Consider the following 24,929-nt stretch of genomic DNA (forward strand, 5'->3'; position numbering starts at 1 on the left):
CTTCGTCTAAGAGTTCCGTCTATGAAATTCGCACCCCGCTTCATCGGTCCCTTCACCATAACAGAAGTCATTAATCCAGTGGCCTACCGTATACAGTTACCCCATACCTAAAAATTCCCAATTCCTTCCATGTTTCCTTATTAAAGCCCCTAGTCCTGAATAAGTTCCATAATGCTCTACCTGCTTCTCCTCGAGTCCAGACGGAGAGAGGAGTTGAGTTTGAAGTCGCCCAGATCTTGGACTCTCGTCTGCGCAGAGGTCATCTTCAGTATTTGTTGGAAAGGTTACGGTCCAGAGAAACGTTGCTGGACCGATGCTCGTGATGTCCACGCACCCACGCTCATCAGGAGATACCATTCTGCCCATCCGGAGAAGCCTGGTGAGTGTCCTGAGGCCACCCCAAAAGGGGGGGTACTGTCACGGCCAGGGTATTTCAGCATGGCGCTAGGCGGGTGTTACCTGTGAGGTCGTTGTGGCGCGGGCTGTCTGGTGGCGGAGCTGGTGTCTGGCGGGGGGCTTTGGCTGCGCGCGTTGTTGTGCAGCCCTGTTGTCACTCTACGCTGGTGACGCCTGGCGGCGTCTCCGTTCCGTTTGACATGGGCGCCGCCATCTTGCCTTCTGTCCATGTGATACTGCTGGCCAATCCTGGTGAGTCACATGTTCCCTCCGGCCAGTAACGGCACGTCATGGGGTATTTAGGAAGGGTCAGTGCCTTCCTTCTTTGCCAGTGCAACGTGTATCTCAGCCTAGCTGAGAGGGAGTTCTCTGTGCTTTCCTGTTCCTGTGAATTCGCTGTCTGCCAGTCTGCCTGTCAGCTCCTAGGTCCCACTGGACTACCCCGCTTCCTCCATCACCCTTGCCCATACCTGAGTGCCTGAGCCTGCTGACATCCTGCGCTTCAGTTCACTACCTGCAAACCTGGCTTGATTATTTTCAGTTCACTACCTGCAAACCTGGCTTGATTATTTTCAGTTTCACTACCTGCACACCTGGACAGCTCTAATTGTTTCTACTTGGACATTAACCCTTTTGCTAGTAACCACAGAACTCTTGTGCACATTTATATATTCCTGGACTTTTATTTACTGCCACATTATATGTCTACTCAAGCACTTATTAAAAATCCTAGTTTTATTTTCAAATCTGGTTCTGTGATCGCTCCTGCTACCACCCCGGGTCCACAAACAACCCAGAACATAACACTGGCACTTTGCTAGTTCTTTCCTAGGGTCAGGGAAATCTGTCATTATGGAACGTAGTTCTGCTCTTGTCCATGGACAATGCATCGCTACATCCCTTGTGGCTACTACACCATGCGCATCCGGATTCCCATTGGGAACAGTTATAGTCTGGATGGGATGGATGCCTGCCATAATGCTACCTATGGCCTGATTACCTAGTTGAGGGTTCAGCCTACTGCTACTACGTATGGTATTAGTAATCTCTGCTACTGTTAAAGCGGGTGTTAACACTTCCTGTATGGGTGGGGCTACCTCCATTTCTGGTACTAGTGGGGCAGCTACCTGTGCTTGCTGTGGTGGTACATTTAACATTTGTGCAACATGGGAAAGAGCGGACATCACAACAGGTTTATCATCTACATCATAAAAATGTTCCTTACAGTTGCTTAGAAGAGGATACAAACTACTTGTTACATTTTTATGAGTTTTTACATCCACTGTACCTTCACCCCCATCCACATAGGGTGGTGGTGGTGAGCGTGAACCACTGACATTACCTTCCCCAGCACTACCTTGCTGTGCATGCGCGCTACTTCGCAGCATGCATGCAATGCTATTTGTGTGCTTGCTCCCTTGCGTCATGCACGAGACGCTAGTTTGCATCATGTGCACACTGCTAAGCCACATATCCCCCTTGTGCTGCCACAACTTCAAGCAATCATTAAACTTTACCCTTTTCTTCAGAGACTTCACTAAACATATACTGTCGCTGAGATTGTTCAGAACCTCTGAATCAAAGCTACCAATCTTAGGAAAAGGTGTTCTACATTTCTTGGTCATTTTGACCCATATGTCGCAATACGCTGTAGCGTACGCACCATACTTTTTAAATATAACCTGGCCAATCCTAACGGCCCTTCCATCTGCAGCACATCATCGACCATTACAAGAGATGGCTTTGCACCCTTCTGGGAAAATGCTTAGCAATTTCTAGAGAATTTCGACTGGTGAACGATTTTCAGCGAGTAACATTCACTCACTCCCTCCCTCCCGTTATACAAAGCTGACCTGCTTGGCATTACAGTCGGTCTGCACAACGAGGAGCAGACTAACCACCTATTGTAAATTATTCTACTTGCAGCTGTATTAAATCAAGCTTCAGCCGCTCGCTACTTCCCGCTATACCCCACTTCACCTCTACGTTATGATCCGTGTGTATACACGAGGAGTAAAGTAAACACCTAGCGAATTATTTTACTTGTGGTAAATTTATCCCAAGCTTAACCACTAGCTTCCTACTTTGAGTTTACTCCCACTGGTAGCATCTAGATGTTCCAATAACCCCTACCCTTGCCAGCAGTTTCACTCCCATGACACCCACTTCACAATCACAATTTATATAATCATGCGGTCTGTTCGCCTTGTCCAAGGAACCTGGACTTTGCGATTAATGGATGCCAGACCAAGAAACCCCTTAGTTTCTCAATAACCTAAACCACAATGTACCTGCTTTGTACACTGGCCAAGTAGTTTGTGCTGCCCCGTTGGGCACCTACCGAGTTTATACCGAGGTTTAACAGACAATAACCTCCACTTACACTTAGGCTTAACAGACAGTAGCCTCCACCTTGCAATCACACGTTTCAATTATACACTCTGCACAGAAAATAAAAACCTTTTTCCCTTAATATAGCATTACAATTCAGAGGTTTAAACAAGCTATCACGCTATACATACAATGACCGTTGAGCACATGGCAGCAATACAGGAAATAAGCATGCGCTATTGTGCGACTTCCCCTATTAACACTAACCTTTATCAACGAAGGAATACAAACTTTTTCCTTCCTTGTCCCTGGATTCTAATTAGCGCGCCTTTAACTCACACAATAACGTATGCGGTTGATGCGGTCTCTCAGCATCAAGTGGTAACAGGTTTTTGAAGGCACAATGCATTCTTTCCTGCCTCCACCCTTTGCTGAGGGATCGATAACCGTATGTTACCGTGTAAATTGGCATCGTGAGACCGGACGAGCCCCCAACTATGAATACCTAATGATCTGTACACCCTAAATGTCACTATTTAGCGTTATAAGTCGCACAAGAAATAATTGCTTTCCAGACTTGGATTGTGGTTCCAAAGCACAAAAAGATATTATTCACCAAAAAGCATATAGTTACACGCTGTGATCTAAATACAATTAGCGCAAACAAATTATACAATCACAAGGTACAGTCGAATACATATGCATGCGCTCTGAATCCAGATTCCTGGCATCAACTATGAAACCTCCATCAACAGCAAAGAAAAGATGACTAACTACATGATCCAGAGTGCTTGTTTTTGTACCTTTACAGAGATAGGCAATACAATAGAACAAGTTGGCATAATCCCATTGGTTCTTCCTGGTTCTTCTGTTACGATACAGTTCATAGGTCAGTTTGTATTGTAATGGTTCAGCTTCCAACAGTTCTTTGTGTCCGTTTTCCCGCCGAAGAACAAGTCTAAACTGGCTACATTACAGAGTACATTTCAATGCCTAACTCTCTATGATCCATAATTTGCAGACACATGTTGCAATCTCCATGGCGATGGAACCGGAGATCTGCAAATAAACAGTGGTTTAGAATAGCACCAAACACGGTATGCTTATCATGTACTAAACCTGAGATCTTAAATACAGTCACTTTATTACATAATTAATAATCAATATTAACCTTAATGCTAGCTAGAACCTTTCTGTGTAAGTGTGCAATGTGTAAATGTAAGGATATTTAGAAAAGATGCTAGTTAGCATTGTGCGTCTACGTGTTTGTGGAGTACACCGTGATACGTGTTTTGCAGGATTGTTCATATTATATGTTTTAGTAAATGTATGTATTTATTTAATGAGGACTTTTAACATTGTTCTATTGCGTAGGAATTGCACAACGCTAAATAATAACATCCCATATGTACTGATGTTGTGTGAGATTCGCAAAAATGGCGTTGGGCGGCCATTCGCAAAATGGCGTCTTATTGTCATTCGCAAAATGGCATCGTACAGATTTTAATCTTAACAGATTCTGTCCAATTATCCGACTTCGACAAAACAATGGCAAATAAAAGTGCAATATTTGAATGAGATTGGAAGGGGCAGGTGCAAGATTAAAATTTTTGTCAGGTTATATACAAACATAATAATTACCAAGTTAAATACCGACACTGGGCCAACAATGGTGATCCCAATCACAATCTTTGTTTACAGCATAGGCCCATATTCTATTTGAAGCGAAAAAGCCGAGATGCGCAAAAAAGTATCGCTGATTGCAACTTTTCACCAGGCGGAAAATTATCTCCGTATTTAATTGCAAACACTTTTTGCGTATGCTAAAACGCAATGCATTGTAATAGGTGAAAAAGATTTGCCTCTATATAGGTGGAGAAAAAAAGTGCAAAATCGCTATTTTGTGGTGCAAAGGTGGGGAAACCACTCAGTACCCTGGGGACAGCTCCCCAAAGGATAACTGCATCAAAAAAAAAACTAAAAAAAGTGAGGAACACCCCAAAAAAGCACTTTGACAAAGTGGGTGAAAAAGTGCAAAGTGGGGGTACAAACATAAAAAGTAGCGAAATAGACTTTTGGGGGTCTGCAAGTATGGGTGTGGTGTTTTTTTGATTGCAGGTGTTTGCTGAAGGTGCATTTTTTATGTTTCTTATAACTTCACTTTAGCAAGTTTTAAATATGCTAGCACCCATTTTCAAGTACCCCAAATTTGACAGGACTACTTATTTTCGCCGTAAAAATACTGCTTTATGCTATTCTTCACCACTTGTGCAAAGACGCTAATTAGAGGCAATTCTGTGAACTTAAGTACTCCAAACTGTTTCATTAGGGCTAATCGGGCACTACTACATTGATCCCCAATGTTTCAGCATATTTTTGGGGGTGTCAGGCTGATTTTCCCGATTCAGACACCACTTTTTGCTTGTTCTGACTTTGCGTGTCTCAGTTTTCGCGTCTTTTGGAATTGAATACGGCGAATCGTGGCTAAAACACGCGATGTAAGTGAAAATAATTGAATACGGGCCTTAGTGTGGATGCTCCATATCACCTAAATCACATTAAACCTATGACGTCATCATGTGCAATGAAGTAGCACCATGGTAGGTCTGGTGTGGGTATTAAGTATTATGTCTTTATGCATCCTGCCAAAAATGTGGTACCTTTTTACAGTTTGGCCCCATACTTATGGAGCCTTTTTTCTAGTCACAGTTTACATATATTATTTGCATTTAATATTAATATTTAATAATGTGCATATTAAGTAATATGCAGTTATCATATATTTTAGTTTGATTTAATATTTATTTAGTATTATTTATTATGCTTTCATGTTCTGTACCTTCTACTTTGTTCAAAGGTAAATATTGGAAAACTAGCAATTTTCAGGTATATTTCTGTTAAAGCACCTTATTAATAAAAAATGTTGCATTTTATTAATAAACCATAGTTTTTTTTTTTAAATAGAACAGGTGGTGTATGCTTCATATAATTAAAGAGGGGAGGGAGATTGAGATGGTTGAATGTAGGTGGGTAGCTATGCTTCATGGTGCTAGCCACATCCCATGGTACAGACCACGCCCCCACATCACTGGTCACACCCCCATATCAGTAATCACATCTTCTGCGGCAGCACGTAATAGGCCCTTCATAAATTTCAGCTCCATGGCCACGAGGGCCCTAATCTGGCACTGATTGCATCATATAATTATGTGGCAATTTTCGGGCACATTAAATATTGGATTTCACATTCCAACATATATAATAATTATTTGATAGAGAAACCCTTTCTTCCTAATATGGACTTAATGTGCTTTTTACATCTTAATAAGTCTGATATACCTGTGGAACTATTAGACAACCCTCTATTAATGTCTGCATGGTCAGCCTGGCACACTATTTGTAACAAATGGAACCTCAATGCTTCATACTCATTATTTCTCCCTCTGTTGGGTAATGTTAGCTTTCAGCACAGTTTAGCCTCCTCTCCTTTTGCATTTTGGGCTTCCAATGGTCTTAATGCAGTTTGTCAACTTACAGATTTGTCATTACAATATCCATTATTTTTCTCTCAGACTCTTTTCCCCCTTTTACATTCTCATAACTTGTCCTCTTTGCAGGCATTATACCTCTAAGGTGGTTTATTTCCTTTCCCCTATGGACTTGATGAATCAACTTGATATGGCCCCCCAATCCTCCATTAGGTCTAGGGGTGCCATCTACTTGTTTTACAAAATATTCCAGACACTGTATTACAGTGGGCCTGATTCAGAGCCGGACGCTCTGACCAGAGCGCTCGCTCTGAATCAGGGCCTTCCTACCTCAACTTGGAGCTGCCTCTTGGACGCTCGCATAGCTGTGGGTTACCACACACAGCTTATGCGAGCGTCCATGATGATGGTCGCGATGGTCAAGACCATCGTGACCATCGGGCTTGCGACGAGACCCTGCGGTAGGGTCTCGCTGCCGCAAGCCCTGGAGTGATTTTGACTCTATCACAGCCAAAATCACTCCCACTGACATCACTACTGATGTCAGTGGGGCCGGACCCAGATGGTAGGTGTTCCCATGGGAACGCCTCTGTCTGGAAGCCACGCCCCCAGCACGCCCACCAAAGGGTGCGTGCTGTCACTCACCATCTACAGCACGCCCCCTTTGGTGCGAGACCCCGAGCAACGGCTATGCCGTCGCTCGCTGGGTCTCGCGTATGCGCACGATGGAGCTCCCTCATGTGCATGCGCATTAGGGCACCATCGACCCGCTTGCGAGCGTCCTGCGCTTGCGAGCGGGTCTGAATTAGGCCCAGTGATCAATATGACACTGAAATAACACGTTGGCTGAAGCACTTTCCTGACCTTAGTGAATCAAAATCTTACGCGCTTTGTTATATTCTATTTTAGTTTTATCTGATACAACCTATCAGGAAATGTTTTATACATTGTTTTATAGAGGATATTTTTGTGCGTCTCATAGTCATTTAATAGGATTTTACTCTTTGTCCACGTGCCCGAAATGTACGAGACCAGATGCTTCCCTCTACCATTGTTTTTGGGATTGCATCTCTATTAAAGCATTTTGGCTTCAAGTTAAGCTATTTGCTTTTTCTGAACTGGTACTTTTTTCCCAATGATCCCAGAATGGGCCATTTTTTGTATTCTCACAACCACCTCTACAATTTCACTAGGTTGTCGTAAACTGCTTTTGATTTTCTCAGCCATGGTGAGGAAGTGTATATTACAGCAATGGAAACATTCTTCCTCTCCCTGTATGCAAATATTTAAAGAAAAGCTTTTTCAGGTCTTCAAGATGAAAAGAGTAGAGACGTCCTTACATAAAGAACAACAACTAGAGAAATTATTCTCTATATGGGAATCTTTTAATGATACTTTAAACATCTCATTTAAACAACAAATTCATAATTGTTTTCATTCTACATTATGTTATGAAACTAGAGTGTTTCTATGTGATCCTCCTATCCAACTTGGCTAAACTAATGGCTCATGGTGATATTGGGCTATAGGCGATTTATCTTATCTCTTCTCTTCTTTCTTTTCTTATTCCTCTCTTCTCGACCCCCCTTTTCTTTTCTTTCTTTTCTTCATTCTCATAAATATTTCAGTGTAATTAATATGTGTATTACATGATCTGCATACATTTTCTTGTGAGGATATATTCTCTATTATTGATTTGTTATATGATGTCTACAGCATTGCTATATATATATATATATATATATATATATATACAGCTTACCCGGGATCTAGGACCACTACAGTAAAATATACCACTCGGCCTATGATGGGGTACACACACACTGACTGACACAGACACACACACCTCTACCACTAATAAACATGAATGCAGCAGGCAAATAAATACAGCCAGCATGATTTATTAAAGACCCCCTCCCCCCAGTAGTGCCCCTTATACAGTGCCCTCTGTAGTGGTCCCCCAATGTAGTACCCCTTATACAGTTTCCCTTATACAGTGCCCCCTGTAGTGGTCCCCCAATGTAGTGCCCCTTATACAATGCTTTCAGTAGTGCCCCTTATACAGTGCCCCCAGTAGTGGTCCCCCCTATGCAGTGCTCCTTATACAGTGCCCCCAGTAGTGGTCCCCCCTATGCAGTGCTCCTTATACAGTGCCCCCAGTAGTGGTCCCCCCTATGCAGTGCTCCTTATACAGAGCCCCCAGTATTTTCCCTTATACAATTGCTCTGCAGTATTGCTGCTGTTGTATTTTATACTCCTATAGGGACTGATCTGAATCTCCTGCTATGCCGACATGTTCCTCATGCCAAAGTACAACACTACCCATTCCCCACTTACAGAAGAATTGCGCAGGCAATTGCTTTATTTGCATGTAATCCAGTGGCGCTTAAGTATGCACACATCTGTCCGTGGCGAGAGACGAGAAAAAAAGGGTATAAAGCGACAGAGTGATGGGGGAGCGATATGGGAAAGAAGGGGCAAAAAGTTAGGTGGGGTATAGGAGGAAGAGGGGCTGAGAGAGCAGATACAGATTGCCTTCTCTAAGTACTGTCTGTCGTGCCCAGACTGCAAGGAGAATTACCTTTTATATTCAAATAAAACATTTTTTTACATAAAACCACCTGAATGATTAATGTATTTTTATTTACTAATGTATAATACAATAGATCAGAATGCACTTGCATTAATAACCAAGTTCCCATTTTTATTTTATCTAGAAGTGTTATAGTGTACAATTCACCATCATAGTCTTTGTGAATTGAGCACATCATTTACTTACAGTATCCTGCACTATTTTATGACCCTAGCCAATATCGTGTCTGGTGAATTAATACAGTTCCTGCTTGATAATTGTTTAGACCACTACATGATTGTCCTCATTACATGCAGGTCATAGCCTATTACCAAATAATACATAATATTAAGAAATAAGTTTGTAATCCACATAAACATAAACATTTACTTTTCAAATGTTCAGCATGTCAACATGTCCCCCCCCCACTTTAGCCTACACACATAGTGACACAGACAGATACACACAGACACTGACAGACACACTGACACAGACACACACATTAAACACACACAAGACACCGCAGTGCTCACCTAAATGCCACACCCCCTGCCCCTCCAGCTACAGCGTGCAGCTCCGGGACTTGAGAGCGCTGGGATACTGTCACCCGGAGGCAGGCACTCTCCTGCGCTCATTGCCGGTGCCCATGGGAACTGACTGGGAGGGGCTGCGCGCTGCAGCTCCCCCTACAGCCAGCTCAGCTGAGCCGCCCAGAATAACAGGTCATCTCTTAAACTTTACAAAAAAAAAGAAAGTAATATTGTTCATCTGCTCGGGCCAGCGATGGAGCAACAGGCAGCAGGGGGGGTTCTAGATACTCGGAAACCCCCCCTGCATACGCGTATGGATCACAGTTATTCATGCCAATTCATATAATATTAATCACATAATGTTGGCTGCTTAATTTAACTTAATAGAGAAATAGATATCAGAACAACAGAATGTCAATATAATGTATCTGGAAAAGCATTTAGAAAATAAAAACATACAGTATGTGCTAGGTGTACTTTTCGCTTGTATTGTACATGGTCTTCTGCAATGTTTACTAAAAACAATACAAGGCTAGGTATGGTCAAGTTCATACTAACATAAAAAAAAACATGAGTTACATACATTGTATAATAAGACTGCTGTGGCTGTTATACAAACACACTACATAACTTAGAACAACCATCTACTGCCGGCAAACTGCACACTGCACTAATTGGAACATCAGTATTAAATCACCCTACTGGGCCTGAGGCCTATGGAATACATTATTTCACTTAAGACCCATACAGTCAACAAGAAAACCACCCCATCGGATGTTCTCTTTTTAATTTCACGCATAGCAAATATCTATCACTACTGCATCAAGGTGTACGCCATCCGCCCTGAATCAAAAAGGAGTATAATTCTTTAATAAGCAAGTAACACAAGGAAACTAATTTGCATATTTAGCAGATGTTAGTGATGTACTGTAATATTTGAAACATGCAATTTAAAATTAAATGATAATGATATGTAGGGGTGAGCGGGTTCGGATTTCTGAAATCCGAACCCCCCGAGCCCCCCCAATCCGAGGCAGATCCGAGTCAGGCTCGACTTTTCCCGCCTGACTTGGATCTGAAATCGAGGCAAAACGTCATCATCCCGCCTTCCGAGTCTCGCGGGTTTTGGAACCTATATAAGGTACCCGCGTCGGCGCCATTTTCTCACTCAGCTGTGGACAGTGAAGAGGGAGGGTGGGAGTTAGGGCTGGCTGGGCTGTGTAGTGTAGTGTAGTGTAGTGCAGAGTAGTGTTGTGCTGTGCTGTGCTGCGCTGTGCTGCTGTTGTCCACTACTTCAAAGTCCATAGGGGCTGGCTGTGTTGTGCTGTGGTGCTGTTGTTAATAGGGGCTGTGTCCACTACTTCAAAGTCCATAGGGGCTGGCTGGACTGTGTTGTGCAGTCAGTTGTCCATAGGGGCTGTGTCCACTCCAAAGTCCTGTGCAGTGTCCCAGTCCTAAAGGGGTGCTGTAGTGTTGTCCAGGGGGTGCTCTATCCATCAGGGGTGCTCCCCCCAAGTGCTAAAAAAATTATATTTTTTGTGTGTTTGTGAATTGTGTGCGCAGTAGCCGCACGTGCATCAACAAAGTAGTGCCAAGCGTGCGCCTGTGTCATAAGTAAAGGGCCGGCTGGCTTGACCGTTAAAGGGTGCTGTAACCCCCAAAGTACACTCCAGTCCAAACCAAAAAAAAAATTATTTTCTGTGTTTGTGAATTGTGTGCGCAGTAGCCGCACGTGCATCAACAAAGTAGTGCCAAGCGTGCGCCTGTGTCATAAGTAAAGGGCCGGCTGGCTTGACCGTTAAAGGGTGCTGTAACCCCCAAAGTACACTCCAGTCCAAACCAAAAAAAAAATTATTTTCTGTGTTTGTGAATTGTGTGCACAGTAGCCGCACGTGCATCAACAAAGTAGTGCCAAGCGTGCGCCTGTGTCATAAGTAAAGGGCCGGCTGGCTTGACCGTTAAAGGGTGCTGTAACCCCCAAAGTACACTCCAGTCCAAACCAAAAAAAAAATTATTTTCTGTGTTTGTGAATTGTGTGCGCAGTAGCCGCACGTGCATCAACAAAGTAGTGCCAAGCGTGCGCCTGTGTCATAAGTAAAGGGCCGGCTGGCTTGACCGTTAAAGGGTGCTGTAACCCCCAAAGTACACTCCAGTCCAAACCAAAAAAAAAATTATTTTCTGTGTTTGTGAATTGTGTGCGCAGTAGCCCCACGTGAATCAACAAAGGAGCAGCGCCAAGCGTGCGCCTGTGTCCCATAAGTAAAGAGCCGGCTGGCTCATTTCTTAAAGGCTGGTGTAACCCACAAAGTGCACTACTCTCCAGCAAAAATAAAGAAATATTTTCTGTGTTTAGCCGCACGTATATATCAAATCGATATAACATAAATGGAGGACCAAACTTTCTCCGATAAAAATAAAATAGAGAAAGATCAAGAACCACTTCCTCCTAGTGCTGAAGCTGCTGACACTAGTCATGACATAGACGATAACATGCCATCAACGTCGTCTGCCAAGGCCGATGCCCAATGTCATAATAGAGGGCACATACAATCCCAAATGACAAAGTTCAGGAAAATGACCTTGAAAAAAACATTTAAATCAGCTGAAGAGAAACGTAAACTTGCCAATATGCCATTTACGACACGGAGTGGCAAGGAACGGCTAAGGTCGATCCCTAGTATGTTCATGACTAGTGGTTCAGCTTCACATGACGATGGAAGCCCTCCTCCCACTAAATAATCAAAAGAGTTAAGCTGGCAAAAGCACAGCGAAGAACTGTGCTTTCTAAGAAGATATCACAAATCCCCAAGGAGAGTCCAAGTGTGGTGGTGGTTGCGATGCCTGACCTTCCCAGCACTGGACGGGAAGAGGTGGCTCTTTCCACCATTTGCACGCCCCCTGCAAGTGCTGAAAGGAGCACCCACAGTCCACTTGCTGATATGCAAATTGAAGATGTCACTGTTGAAGTACAACAGGATGAGGATACTGGTGTAGCTGGCGCTGAGGAGGAAGTTGGCGAGGAGGATTCTGATGGTGATGTGGTTTGTTTAAATCAGGCTCCGGGGGAGACAGTTGTTGTCCGTGGGATGAAAAAGCCCATCACGGTCATGCCTGGGCAGAAGACCAAACATTCCACCTCTTTGGTCTGGCAATATTTCTATCCAAATCCGGACAACAACTGTCTTGCAATATGTACCTTATGTAAAGGTGGAATAAGTAGGGGTAGGGACGTTAACCACTTAGGAACATCCTCCCTTATACGGCACCTGCAGCGCGTTCATAATAAGTTACTGTCAAGTTCAGAAACTTTGGCTAAGACCGTAAGCAGTCCAGGGACACCTAAATCCCGTTGTCCTGTTGTATCCAAGCGCCTGCAAACCACACCGTCAACTCCCTCCGCGTCAATTTCCTCCTTAGTCAGGATCGGAAGTAGTCCTGCAGGCCATGTCACTGGCATGACTGACTCTCCTATCTCGGATTCCTCCGGAGGATCCTGCATTGCTACGCCTCCTACTGCCGCTGCTGCTGTTGCTGCTGCTGGGAGTCATTCATCATCCCAGAGAGGAAGTAGGAACACCACTACTTTTACTAAACAATTGACCCTCCAACAGTCCTTAGCGAGGAGGATGAAGTACGACAGCAGTCATCCTGAAGCAAAACGTATAACTGAGGCCTTGACTGCTATGTTGGTGTTAGACGTGTGTCCGGTATCCGCCATTAGTGCAGTGGGATTTAGACAATTGCTGGAGGTAGTGTGTCCCCGGTTCCAAATCCCATCTAGATTCCACTTCACTAGGCAGGCGATACCGAGACTGTACAGAAACGTCAGAAAAAGTGTCCTCAGTGTCCTGAAAAATGCCGTTGTACCCAATGTCCACTTAACCACGGACATGTGGACAAGTGGAACAGGGCAGACTAAGGACTATATGACTGTGACAGCCCACTGGGTAGATGTATCACCTTACGCAGCAACAGCAGCAGCGTCACCAGTCGCAGCATCTCAGAAATGCCAGCTCATTCCAAGGCAGGCTACACTGTGTATCACCGGTTTCAGTAAGAGGCACACCGCCGACAACCTCTTAGAGAAACTGAGGGAAATCATCGCCCAGTGGCTTACTCCACTTAGACTCTCCTGGGGATTTGTGATATCTGACAACGCCACCAATATTGTGCGGGCATTACATCTGGGCAAATTCCAGCACGTCCCATGTTTTGCTCACACAATAAACTTGGTGGTGCAGAATTTTCTGAAAAGCGAAAGGGGCGTGCAGGAGACGCTTTGGGTGGCCCAAAAAATTTCAGGCCACTTTCGCCATTCAGCGACTGCGTGCCGAAGACTGGAGCGCCAGCAAACACTCTTGAACCTGCCCCGCCATCACCTGAAGCAAGAGGTTGTGACGCGGTGGAACTCAACCCTCTATATGCTTCAGAGGATGGAGGAGCAGCAAAAGGCCATTCAAGCCTATACATCCACCTATGACATAGGCAAAGGAGGGGGTATGCACCTGACTCAAGCGCAGTGGAGAATGATTTCCGTGTTGTGCAAGGTTCTCCAGCCCTTCGAACTTGCCACACGTGAAGTCAGTTCAGACACTGCCAGCTTGAGTCAGGTCATTCCCCTCATCAGGCTTTTGCAGAAGCAGCTGGAGAAAGTGAAGGAGGAGTTAAGACGGAGCGATTCCGCTCGGCATGTGGGACTTGTGGATGAAGCCCTTCATTCGCTTTGCCAGGATTCCAGGGTGGTCAATCTGTTGAAATCAGACCACTACATTTTGGCCACCGTGCTCGATCCTAGGTTTAAAGCCTATGTGGTGTCTCTCTTTCCGGCCAACACAAGCCTGCAGAGGTGCAAAGACCTGCTGGTGAACACACTGTCAGCTGAAGCGGAACGTGACACGTCAACAGCTCCTTCTTCATTTTCTCCCGCAACTGGGGCTGCCAGGAAAAAACTTAGGTATCCTAAGCAACCCGCTGGCGGTGATGCAGGGCAGGCAGGACCAAGTTTGGACATCTGGTCCGGACTGAAGGACCTGGCAACAATTTCTGACATGTCTACTGTCACTGCATATGATACTGTCACCATTGACAGAATGGTGGAGGATTACATCGGTGACAGCATCCAAGTAGGCATGTCAGACAGTCCATACCTGTACTGGCAGGAAAAAGAGGCAATTTGGAGGCCCCTGTACAAACTGGATCTATTTTACCTGAGTTACCCCCCCCTCCAGTGTGTACTCCGAAAGAGTGTTTAGTGCAGCCGGGAACCTTGTCAGCGAAAGGCGTAGGAGGTTGCTTCCACAGAATGTGGAGAAGATGATGTTCATCAAAATGAATTATCAGCTCTTCCAGGGAGACCAGCTTCCAGAACGTACAGAGGGACCTGTGGTGGTGGATTCAAGTGGGGACGAGTTAATACTTTGTGAGGATGAGGATGTACACACTGAAGAGGGTGAGGAATCGGTGGATGAGGAGGATGAGGATGACCTCTTGCGTCCGTAGAGCCAGTTTGTGCAGGGACACATTAATTGCCAGCTTGTTTTGTGGGGGCCCAAACGAACCAATCATTTCAGCCACAGTTGTGTGGTAGACCCTGGCGCTGAAATGATTGGTTTGTTAAAGTGTGCATGTCCTGTTTATACAACATAAGGGTGGGTGGGAGGGCCCAAGGACAATTCCATCTTGCACCTCTTTTTTTTCTTTGCATTATGTACAGTTTGGGGCCTAGTTTTTCAAACTGCCATCCTGTCTGCCACTGCAGTATCATGCCTAGATGGGTCACGTGTTTGTGCCGCCCACTCGTGTCGCTTAGCATAGTCATCCAGCTACCTCGGTGCAACCTTTTGGACATAAAAACACTATTGTGAGGTGTGAGGTGTTCAGAATAGACTGGAAATGAGTGGAAATTAAGGTTATTGAGGTTAATAATAGCATAGGAGCAGAAAAACCTACAAATTCTGTGATTTTAGCTGTTTTTATGCTTTTTTTCAAAAAAATACAGATCCAAAACATAAAACCCAGAACCCAAAACACGGAAGGGTGGTTTTGGCAAAACCAATCCAGATCCAAAACACGAAGAAAGATCCAGATCCAAAACCAAAACACAAAACACGAAAAGTGGCCGGTGCACACCCCTAATGATATGTTTATACTTAGTGCATAAATCAATCAAACAATAACATCTAGGCGGATCAGTGAACTTCCACTGTTCACTGCTAAATCAACAAGTCTGTCTGCCACTTGCACTGTCCAGGTTCTGGCATTGCACATCTAGGGTCCTATTTTTACTAAAATAAAGTGAAAAAGGGTGTTTTCACATCTTTTTCACATTATTTTAGTATCACCTAAGGTTACTAAAGGGCAATTGGAGTAGAATTCGTAAAATTCTGCTCCAAGCAGTAATTATCACTTATTTTTAGTAATCAGATCGCATTTCCCATAATTGTAATGGGAAATGCGATCTCTCTGGTAGTTACTAAAAATAAATTGTGAAATAAATTGTGAAAAAATACTGGGGGAAGCCCTGTGATAATAAAGCCACCTGGCGGTGGCGTTTTCCAGGGCCTCCCTTGGTTACCGGACTCCTGCTCCGCTCTAACATGCAGACCACAAGCTGATCGCTGCTAACAAATATATATATATATATTTCAAGACCTTGAAAGATAAAAAATGCAAAAATGATAAAGCAGCATATATAGTAAAAGGTTTGCACATTTAAACAAAATTGAAAAATTAAACCATGTTTATGTTGTTAGAAAGTTATTTCAGAAAAAAAAGAGTTAAAGTATTATCAAAAGTTATTTCGCATTCACATACTACAGAGCAACTTGCTACAGTTAGGTTGATCCCTAGGAAATACAGCCCTGCGGTTGGTTGGTTATCACTATGCCGGGGGGATCCCATGGTGTGTGTATCCCCTACTATAATGGCACCAGAAATGGTTGGTAATAGAAATTGTTGGGGGTTTGCACATTATTTACCTCCTGATTGTTCCAAACCACTTGTTTAAAAAACTCCATAATCACCATAAAATAGCTGCGATTTGCAACGAATTAAAAGTTGATGCAAATTCTCAACCTATTACATTCCAGCTAAGGACTTGTAGAATGCTAGCAAGGCTTTTTTTTTAGTATATGCACTGTATATCCTTTTTTAAATAATAATTAGCTTTAGTACAATATTCTGTAATAAAGAGCTAGCATAGATGACCTCATGTACTAAAGTGCACTTTCCATGTTTTATTTAGCACTATAAATAAGTTTATGCAAATTATATTTCCCACAGGCAAGTTAACTACATAATGTCCTTTCACTCCTGTTTGTAGTTATGGGACAATTAACTTCTGCATAGTCAGTGGTTAGTACATACATAATTACCCTTTCAATTCAGTGGTATTACTGTACTTATTAAATACAAATGCCACTGGCAACATTGGTCTAATTAAAAATGTAATTGCTAATAGGAAAATAAGGCTTTGTAATAATTTTTGGCATTGGTGGTAGGATGTTTCTGTCATAAAGTCTCAAAAACATAATTACAGTTTTGTAAGTTATAACAGGTGTTTTTCATGTCTGATTTTTACTGCTTATTACAAGAAAATATTTAGGATATGTTTTTTATATAAGGAGACCAGTCTACTGTATATATAATACAAAACTGTACCCTCTACAAAACTGCTACTAGTAAAATATTTTTGAGTTCAGGAAACAAACACAAAATTATAACACCAATTCATTCGATAATGTGTTATTTTATCACATGTTGAATATGGTAAATATTAGGGGCCATAGCAGTATGGGCCTAATACAATTGTGCAAGAGAGGAAGTGCCTTTAGGTGGCATTTGCACTATTGCTCTATATACTATATTTTATCTCGTCTCTCCCTCTAGACCAGGGATGTTGCTATTCAGTGCATTGCAGATTTTAGGTGACAAGTGGGTAACCTTCTTTGCCATTATCATTGTAAAAAGGAACAGACAGAAGTCTATTATATGTAATGAGTGCACGGACATGTGAAGAGGTCTTGTTTTAACTGGGAAAATGTAATCAATGTGATCAACTGTTTCTGTGTGATCAAATAATATTTCTGTATCAATGGAGGCAACAATAGATTAATGGATGTTTTTGCCTTATGAAATTTTTAAGATTGATGTCCTTCATTCTGTGGCCATCACTTCTAATTGACCTGCCCCCCTAAGTTTCTTTCTGCATCCCGGACTGGAAGCCTTATGTCACTAAGGTGCTTATCTTTACATTGCAGTAAAATTCTGATCATAGATTGTGGCAAAATGTTTTAAAAGGCTGCAAAATATGCAGAGGCGTCATTAGGGTTGGTGTCAACCGATGCGGTAAATCATGGTGTCACCCCCTCCCTTCCACCCCATGGTCCTCCTCCCAAATCATATCACACCATACAGAGGACCTGATTCACTACCGATCGCAAAGCCAGCATAGAGATGCCCACTATCATTTTCGCACATCTATAATACTTTGCAGTCCTGCGTATTAAGGATATTGAATTAGAACCTCTATACACTCCTGCCTATACCTTCTAATATGCTGCCTATAAACTTCTAAGGATGACGCCATTTTGCCTACGCAGTCATATAGTAAATAAAGACTCCAGACCTTGAACCTGTGGTTCCAAAGCACAAAGTGATATTTCAAGTAAAAGTACAGTCAGTTACACGCTATGATATAAGTACAATTTAGCGCAAAGAATTATACAGACCCAAGTACAGTTATACATACGCAGCACTTCTGGACCAGATGTAGCATCAGCAAGAAACCCCCGTCTATCAGCATTCAGCAAGAGACTCAGACTGGGGTCACAACACACATGTTTATACTCTCACAGAAACAGACAACACAATAGAGAGGCTTGTCGCTGATGCCATTGGTTCCCAAGGAGGATGAATCTGTTGCAGAGCATTTAACAGGTTGATTGAAATAGACACAGTCCAGCCTCTAACAACTGGTTGTCTCTGTTTCCTGCCTCATGCACATCCTAACAGTTGGTCATATAATGTACATTTCGGTGCTTTAAGTCTCTGCAGTTCATAAGTTGAGAATGCATGTTGCGATCTTCACACTGACGATACCAGAATGCTGTTGAAAGAGTGCAGATCAGTATAATATCAAACATGACTTACTTCTGTATTAAACCTTAGCTACCAAATAACCTTTACTGTATTTCACAGCAATTATAATAAATGAACAAACTTGAATCTTATACTTTAAAGCTTATGAGACCTTTTATGTGAATATGTACTGTGTAAGTATTTGGGGTTTGATATAAAGACGCTAGTTAACTTGGGGCAGATGCGTGTGCATGAAGCTAACAAACAGCGTTTTCATACAGGATCTTATGCATTCGCTAATATGCGACTAGTTAACAGCGCAATTGTGCGTATTTATGTGTGTATGAGAAATGGTGTAAGATGCAATTGCATGATACTAATTGTAACATCGCCATATGTACATAAGTGTGAGTTTAGCTAAAATGGCGCTGGGCGGCCATTCGCAAAATGGCATTTTGCGATCTGGTTTACAAGATGGCGTCGTTACGACCTAATTTTAAGCTGGTCTTGTCTCAGCCAATTATCCAGCTTCGACAGTATACATCGAGTACATCCAGTAACATCGGTCCCTCATGCACAATTACAACAGGTCTGACCCTACTCAGAAATTGCTAACCTCATCGCATGCAGCAAGTACACAAACTGCATATGCCGTTGCAGTGGCTAATTTATGCATACCCATGCAATGGCGCTCAAATGGATTGGCACGCCTTAGTTATTCGGACCACTCCCTCGCAGCGCTAGCCTGCATCAGTGCACGGAGGCACTCTCATTTGAAATGTGGATTGTAGTGAACAGGGGCCTTAAAGAGCTTCCCTGCTCTATGACAAATAGAAAAAAAAGGGTTTTGTAGCAAGACCTGGCGCAGATACTGCCACTTTTGTTAGTATACAACATACTTGTGGATCAAATGCTATCTTTATTAGGCAATAAAATAATAATTGTAATTTATTAAAATATAAATGTGTGTCAAGGCCAGCTTCAGGGCTGTTCAAGCAGTGCGGCTGCTCACGGGCACCACCCCATAGGGGGACCATTAACCGGCGTTGACCGCCAGCTGTAGGACCCAGCTCCAGCCAGGCTTATGCTATGCCACCCAAGTGATGTAGACGGGAGTCACCAAGAGGGCTGGATAGGGGGAGAGAGGCAGTGACATGGGCTAGCCACATCTCCGCTAAGGGGGGGGGGAGGGGGTGTGTGATGCCGAGACCTTTGTCAATAAAGACTCAGGTTCCCGGCGTTCCAAAAGGAGGAAGCACTATGGTAATTATACTGGGACTGTGGGACCCCATTCCTTCTGTTATTCTATATATATATATATATATATATATATATATTGGTGCACACAGGGGTTATAGAAAAGGGGAACTGCCCTATTTAAAGCTACTATTGTGGATATGCTGATTAAAAAAATAAGAGTCAGATAAAAATAAAGACAGACTATCATAATACTTTCTTTGTCTTACTTTCTACAAGAACCGTCCACAGGGAATGCACAGCCACAGACTCCTCTCCGCATTTCACGGCGAGCTGGCTCACATAGTAGTCAGACAGACTCAGATTCTGGAGGAGGACTAGAAGGAGGAGCGCAGCTCCACTCCCTCAGTTGCACTCCTTCCATAATGCTGGGCGGTGTCCGACGGGCGGGATTATGTCACGCTGCGCTCACTACATTCTGGGAACTTGCTGTGTACCAGGTGCTTTGGGGGTTGGGGGAATTTGGGGTGCATTCCCTATACTGTAGGCTGCGGGTGCGGGGGGAGGGGTGCGGCACATGGGTAGTTTGGAGGAGAAAACTTTTCGTGCGTTCTCCCGATTTACTTCGTATTCAGTTCCCAAACAGGTAAAAATGGGACCCGGCGAATGCGAACCAGGCGAAAAGTGCAGGATGAATTGGGGGAATCACTCTGTACCCCAGAAGAAGATGGGCTTGAGTCGCCTTGACTTAAAGCGGGTGCCTATGGAGCTCTGTTCCTGCTTAAGGAGACTCCCTTTCATCTTTCACCTGAAGTGCTAAATTCACCATATTTGGAGGGAAAGCATGGTCAGGGGAGGGCTTTCCAATGCCACCTTCCAATAAATTTTAGACCCCCAGGAAGTACAGATTGTACAGGGGTCAAAGTCGAGCGACCTGTGTGCCTCGGTAAGCTGCACAGAGCGACCGGGGTGGCTCCCTATGGTGCCTAACCCCTTACCCCTATCCCCCACCATAGGGAGCAAAAGACCTCGCCATTGACTTTTTCCGAGATAATTGGATCCACGTGTTCAAGGCCTCGTACAGTCCAGTTAAGGGCCCTGGGTCCCAATGGATGGATAGAAGGTAGGCCCAGGGCTTATCTATCCAATGCGGGGTGCCACGTCCCTCTGACCCACATGGTGCCAGAGCTAGAGTTGTTGGACCGCAAGGTACTTTACCAGCCTTCCTCAGGCCCCCAAAGAGCCAGAGATGCCCAAATTCGGTGTGCAGACAGAGAGGGAGTGTGGCTTTCCAGGGGTACCGATGTGGGCCCACCAAACCGGAGGTAGAAGTGCGCAAAGTCAAACAAGCCTGGAGCTGGACCCCAAGGGTCCAGGTACCCGGGATTCCATGTGCAAGCAGAGAGGGCAAAGGGTTATCTGTGGAGGGGTCCCACTTGAATATGGCCCCCAAGGGCACAGAGCTAGGGCCCACCAAAGTTGGCCAAAATCCCCATTGACTTAACATGGGGCAAATCCGGCCAGGTGGCCCCGCTTTGACCATCTGGGGCTCTGCCGCCTGAGGGGCTAGAAGTACCCAGTGTGCAAGCAGAGGGGAAGTGGGGCTATCCAGGCATACCAGCCACTTCAATTTAGCTAGCCAGGAACCCTAACCGCGAGCTTCCAAAGAGAGAGCAAATCCCAATGACTTAAAGCGGGGCCTGTGGAGCCCCAAACTGGGCTCTCTTTGAACGGCTGTGGCTCTGGTTCTAGAAGTTCCAGATGCACCACAATCGGTGGTAAGTGAAAGGGGGAGTTGGACTGTCCAACGAGCCATTGCACTGAAATTTAGCTAGTCAGGAACCAGAGACGTGAGTCTCCAAAGTGACCAGAAAATCCCATTGACTTAAAGTGGGACTACTAGAGCTCCAAACTGAGTTAATTTTGAACAGCTGAGGCTCCGGTTGTGGAAGTGCCAGATGCCCCCAATTTGGTGTGCAAGCAGGGGGGGAGTGGAGCTATCCAGGGGTACCAGCCCTTCAGGAATAGGAGCCGCTAGTGGACCACCATTTCCCATTGACTTAAAGCGGGGCCTCTTGAGCTCCGAAATGGGTCGACTTTGAATGGCTGGCATTCCGGTTCTGGAAGTGCCAGATGCGACCAAATCGGTAGGGTGATAGAGGGGCACTGGGGCTATTGCATTTAATTTTAGCATGAACCGGAGCCGCGAGCAGTTAAAGCTTCCCCGAAATACCATTGACTTGCAAGGGGAAGGATAATAATATAGTGCTTACCTGGTATAAATAAACCAGCCCAGTCTTCAGCGCAGCTTGAGGCAGCAAGCAGAAAACCTCATCGCCGCCCACCTGTAATACATCTCCTCATGAAACTGAAAGTAAAACAATTGAATTGTGACCTAACTAGCAGGCTGGCTAGCCACAATGTCGGTGAAGAAACAGGGCAGTGAAATAGCACGCCCAAAAAAACCAATTGAATTCCCCCATGAGTAAGTTTTCATTTTAGACACTCCTTCCCCCCCCCAAAAAAAACTAAACAGCAATAATTTAAAGTTTGTTAACTGTTTAATAAGTTTATTGGCAATATTGCAGTTTCAAAGTAATGTACAGTATTTTCCATAAAATACGTTTTATTTTAAAGTCCCTTTTGAGTGCCTTCTTTTTTCCAAGTGTATATAATATATATATATATATATATATATATATATCAAGCACTGGCTTGGCACTCCTCCTCCACGAATAATACTTGTCGGTGCCTTCCACAGACTAGTAAGTACAGACAACAAATTGGCAGCGACACTCGTATCTAAATAAATAAATACACCAGACAGGGTCACAGACCCACTGCTGCGTTATTCACAGCAGCAGTTGGTCTGTGACCCTGTCTGGTGGATTTGTATATTTATATATGAGTGCCGCTACCAATTTGTTGTCTGTGTATATATAATATATACTGTATATATTGTGATAACTTGGGGTTAATTAGCTCAGTAGACTGGGGTCAGTGGTGCAGTGAGTAGGTGCAGTATTAGAGTTCACACGTATCATTCCATAAATGTTGCTTTACTTCCAGCATGTGAAATCAGGAAACAGAAAATAATAAACAGGACACTAGCTCACTTCTTGAACCCTCTCTACAGAAGCAGCTAATCTGTATGAAAATCTCTCACAGTCTCTGAGATTGGTAGTCCTTCCTGCCACATGCAGGACTGGACACTGGCCTCCTGGCCTGGTATAGCTTCCTTAACTTGTTGGCTGCCGCCTCTCACAGTCTGGCCTGCTTCCTTGCAGGTACCATAGCTCAGCCCAGAGTTTGATAGCCTTCCGTGTATCTCACAGGTCTAGGCTCAGGCCTCCTGGCCCTCACTGGCTTGCTAGCACAGTGAGCTCTGTCTGACTGGATTGCCTCAGACCTCCCTCGACTGAGTTCACTCGGCAGCCCTTATACCTCTTCCCAGAACCCTTTTCTTCTCTGTGTGGGCGGATCTCTCCTGCCCCACACAGAATCTGCTGCTCACCAGCGCCATCCCTGGTGATACTGCCACAATATATATATATATATATATATATATATATACACTGTCTGCATGTATTACCAGTTATTTATATAGCACACACATACTCCGCAGCGCTTTACATAGAATATTTGTCCATTCACATCAGTCCCTGCCTAAGTGGAGTTTACAATCTATAATCCCTACCACATGCTCACATACACACACACTAGGGTTAATCTTTGTTCGGACCCAATTAACCTACCAGTATATTCTTGGAGTGTGGTAAGAAACCAGGTACCCAGAGGAAACCCATGCAAGCACAGGGAGACTATACAAACTCCATTATATATCTTTTTCTATAGCTCCAACCCCAGTAGCTGCACCCACAGTTCCTGAACCTATTTTTCCCGAAAAATAACCCTGGCTGAGACGGTACCCTTTATCATCTATTTCAGCTGTAGATCAAACCAATCTGCTTGACCTTTAAGATTAAAAAGGTCTTGAGCATTTAAAGGAACTTACCTTCACTGCTTGATAGGAGAAAGGGTGATTTTATTTTAGAGTTCTATCCATATCTGCTTGTATTCCATGTTGCACAGTTTTGTGACTTAATAAGGGGCATTACTGTGTAGCATAATATAAGGCGCATTACTGTGTGTGGCATAATGTCTTATAAGTGGCATTACCTTGTGGTATAATGTCTTATAAGAGGCATTACTGTGTGGCATAATGTCTTATAAGTGGCATTACTGAGTGTGACGTAATGTGTTCAAAGTGGCATTACCTTGTGGTATAATGTCTTATAAGGGGAATTACTGTGTGGCATAATGTCTTATAAGGGGCATTACTGTGTGTGGCTTAATGTGCTATAAGGGACATTACAGTGTGTGGCATGTGTTATAAGGGGTATTACTGTGTGTGACATAATGTATTAATGGGCATTACTGTGTATGGTATAATGTATTATGAGGGGCAGTACTGTGTGTGGCATAATGTCTTATAAAGGGCATTATTGTGTGTGGCATAATGTTTTATAAGGGGCATTACATCTCCTTTAACAGAGATGTAATGAGTGATGGAAAGTGGGGGCATGACATGAGACCATGCCCCTCACAGAGAGTCTCTCCATCATCGGTGATCACTAGTGCCCTTACAAAATCCTAGAATGAACACTACACAGAACAGCAAAATGTGTAGTTATGACTCTGCTTTAGTGTGCACAGATGTTTCCTCCTCTGTGTTCAGCACCCTTGCTCTAAAAAATTCCTACTGTAAACACTAATCCTGTACAACTGCTAAGCTAGGAATTTATCAATCATTTTCTTTGTGTGTGACCTACACCAATGAAGTGACAGCTTTACCTAACAGAACCAACCAAATACCAAATGTCTGACTATGGCACATGTTCGAATTCCCTACAGGATTTGCTCTGCTGTGTGTATTTTAATGCAGATATTGATGTTCTAATATTAATTATATTTATAAGAGCATAGACTAAGAAGCGGGAGTAATCAGAAATTGTAAGGGAGTCTATGCCAGAAGCCAGATGCTGACACGAGGTGGGCCTGTGTGCTTTAAATGCCAGGGGCTATTGTTAGTCCCAGACCAGCCCTGCTGACCATGCATGTGCAGTGGCCATTGCCAGGGAATGTTCCAGAGGAACCCACTCTAGGTAATTTTTCCAAAATGTAGCCCATAAATTATAGCGGCTAACACCATCTTCAGATGATGTTAGCTGCTGGGGCCAAAAACTCTGGAATATCTGAAAGCTTTGAAGTATCCACAGAAACCTTGGGGTGTTGTGGCTGCTGTCGAAAGTGGAGGGAATGCGGCAGATTTGGGAG

The 24,929-nt window shown here is 43.9% G+C and overlaps 1 protein-coding gene across 4 annotated transcripts in view; it reads left to right on the top strand.

Annotated features, from left to right (window-relative positions):
• Nucleotides 1-24,929, top strand: part of LOC148522870 (poly(rC)-binding protein 3-like) — a 1,341,444-nt gene that overhangs the window by 271,353 nt on the left and 1,045,162 nt on the right. The gene's annotated exons all lie outside the window — the stretch shown is intronic.

The sequence above is a fragment of the Taudactylus pleione genome, unplaced genomic scaffold, assembly GCF_031769625.1.
Source record: "Taudactylus pleione unplaced genomic scaffold, aTauple2 ptg000137l, whole genome shotgun sequence".
NCBI lineage: Eukaryota > Metazoa > Chordata > Amphibia > Anura > Myobatrachidae > Taudactylus > Taudactylus pleione.